At 33.8% G+C, this 3,312-nt stretch overlaps 1 non-coding gene across 1 annotated transcript; it reads left to right on the forward strand.

Moving 5' to 3' along the window:
- Window positions 1–855: 855 nt before the first annotated feature.
- LOC111719595 lies at window positions 856–1,020 on the forward strand. Its single transcript, XR_002769674.1, has one exon. It is a non-coding gene; the product is annotated as a U1 spliceosomal RNA (small nuclear RNA).
- Window positions 1,021–3,312: the final 2,292 nt, after the last annotated feature.

The raw sequence follows: 3,312 nt of genomic DNA on the forward strand, positions 1-3,312 counted from the left end.
AACTTACCAAAAGTCACAGAACTTGAAGTTGTCAGATTCAGACCTTAAACACCAGGATTTTCAGACTCTGAATCCACTATACCTTGGTACCTCAGTGATGTGACTGTTTAAATAAAGATACAAAAGTAAATATGTGGAGAGGGGGATGAATTCAGAGAGGAATAACTAAAATGATGAATAATTTAAAAAATACCACTAGAACCATAAAGAAAATATTTTAGGAACTAATGTTGTTATCCTAAAATATATATGTTGTTGAATAACTGAATAACTGCCTTCAAGTACATGGCCTTATCATAATAACCATCATAATATTTTTTAAATAAATCTTTAATTAAGAAGAAAAAATAATGACCTTAAATTACCTCAAAAGACAATTGTATATAAGAAAGAACTTCCAATCTATAAAGATGGCTAAACTTTGAAACATCTATAAAGATCATTAAATGAGAACAATAAGAATTCGTTTTGATTGGTTTAGTTGAATATATTCACATGCTATTTTGTGTATTACAGCCCTACCCATCTTTTAGGGCTCAGCATAAATTCAACATCTCTTTGGATGTTTTCTCAGATATCCCACATGATTTTAAGTGCCATAACCTTTAAATTTTTGTAGTACTTAATGACTTGTGTTTTCATTTTATGTATACATATCTTCATTTCTAGATTATAAATACTGTAAAAAGGGAGCTATACCTTATATTTATTATTCTTTCAAGGATTATCTTGCCCATATTGCAAATATTTGTTGATTACTTAAGATCTCTTTCAGCTATTATTTTGTGCTAGATAATTACAATATTCTTGGGGGAAGGGATTCTAGTAGGAAGCTGTATATAGTTTAGAAATATATTGGTTTTCTGGTAGGGGTGATTCCAGATCACAAAGGTAGTTTCCCCAAGGTGATGAGGCTTATCCATTGCACTTGGGATGGGCTGACCCCTGTGATTTCCCCAAATGTGAGTAAACTCAACTGCATAATTTGTGATAGTGGATTGCGATTTGTTCTCCCCTATTTCTGATGTTCAAATAAAAAAAAAATATATTAGCTTGGTAATAGCATTTAGTTATTGTCTAGTTCTTTAGATTATAGTGCTTTCTATTTTTCTTGTCCTTTGAAATATTAGTACCCCTTTCCTACTTTTACCTTATCTCTTTTCACTAATGTGCTTACGGGCATTTAATACATAGCAAGAAAGTATCCCCATAGCTCTTTATACAATGTCAATCTTTAATTAGTTCCTTCATGGATTTTCCTTTTAAAAAGTGACATTTTTACCTTCATTTCCAAAAATTTTGATTACATCAAATTAAAAAGGTTTTGTACAAACAAAACTAATGCAAACAAGATTAGAAGGGAAGCAACAAACTGGGAAAACATCTTCACAGTTAAAGGTTTTGATAAAGGCCTCATTTCCAAAATATATAGGAAAATTGACTCCAATTTATAAGAAATCAAGCCATTCTCCAATTATATATGAAAGTATATGAGTATATGAACAGACACTTTTTAGATGATGAAATTCAAACTATTACCACTCATATGAAAGAGTGTTCCAAATCACTATTGATCAGAGAAATGCAAATTAAGACAACTCTGAGATACCACTACACACCTATCAGACTGACTAAGATGACAGGAAAAAATAATGATGAATATTGGAGGGGATGCAGGAAAACTTGGACACTGATGCATTGTTGGTGGAGTTGTGAACTAATCCAAAAATTTTGGAGAGGAATCTGGAATTATACCCAAAAAGTTATCAAACTGTGAATACCCTTTGATCCAGCAGTGCTACTACTGGGCTTATACCCCAAAGAGATACTAAAGAAAGGAAAGGGACCTGTGCCAAAATGTTTGTGGCAGCCTTGTTTGTAGTGGCTAGAAACTGGAAAATGAATGGATGCCCATCAGTCAGAGAATGGTTGAGTAAATTGTAGTATATGAATGTTATGGAATATTATTGTTCTGTAAGAAATCACCAACAGGATGAATACAGAGAGGCTTGGAGAAACTTATATGAACTGATGCTCAGTGAAATGAGCAGAACCAGGAGATCATTATGTACTTCAACAATGATACTGTATGAAGATGTATTCTGATGGAAGTGGATTTCTTTGACAAAGAGACCTAACTCATTTTCAATTGATCAATGATGGACAGAAGCAGCTACACCCAAAGAAAGAACACTGGGAAATGAATGTAAACTGTTTGCATTTTTGTTTTTCTTCCTGGGTTATCTTTACCTTCTGAATCCAATTCTCCCTGTGCAACAAGAGAATTGTTCGGTTCTGCACATATATATTGTATTTGGGATATACTGTGACATATTTAACATATATAGGACTGCTTGCCATCTAGGGAAGGGGGTGGAGGGAGAGAGGGGAAAAATCAGAACAGAAGTGAGTGCAAGGCATAATGTAAAAAATTACCCTGGCATAGGTTCTGTCAATAAAAAAGTATAATAAAAAAAATTCATTGCATTGTGGTCTGAAAAGGACGCGTTTACTATTTCTGCCTTACTGCATTTGAATTTGAGGTTTTTACGTCCTAATATATGGTCAATTTTTGTATAAGTTCCAAGAATTGCTGAGAAGAAAGTGTATTCCTTTCTGTCTCCGTTTATTTTTTTTGCAGAGATCTATCATATCTAACTTTTATAGTATTATATTTAACTCTCTGACTTCTTTCTTATTTATTTTGTGGTTTGATTTATCTAATTCTGACAGTGCAAGGTTGACATCTTCCACTATTATAGTTTGCTGTCTATTTCTTCTTCCATCTCTTTTAATTTCTCTTTTAAGTATTTAGATGTTACACCTCTTGGTGCATACATGTTTCATATTGATATTGCTTCTATGGTACACTTTAGCAAGACATAGTGCCCTTCCTTATTTCTTTTAATTAGATCAATTTTTGCTTTTGCTTGATCTGAGATCAGGATGGGTACCCCTGCTTTTTTGACTTCACCTGAAGCATAATAGATTTTGCTCCAGCCTTTTACCTTTACTCTATATGTATCCCCCTGCTTTAAATGTGTTTCTTGTAAACAACATATTGTAGGGTTCTGACTTTTGATCCAGTCTGCTATCTGCCTCCTCTTTATGGGGGAGTTTACCCTATTCGCATTTATGGTTCAAATTACCAATTCTGTATTACTTACCATCTTGTTAACCCCTGTTTATGTTTTTCTCATTTCCTTCCCCCTTACCCCCCCCTCCCCAGTGTTAAACTTGTAAGCACCACTTGCTTCTCACAGTCCTCCCTTTTTAGTATTCCTCCCCCTACCTTAGAGTTCCTCCCCCATT

Source organism: Sarcophilus harrisii, chromosome 1, assembly GCF_902635505.1.
Source record: "Sarcophilus harrisii chromosome 1, mSarHar1.11, whole genome shotgun sequence".
In the NCBI taxonomy this organism is placed as follows: Eukaryota; Metazoa; Chordata; class Mammalia; order Dasyuromorphia; family Dasyuridae; genus Sarcophilus; species Sarcophilus harrisii.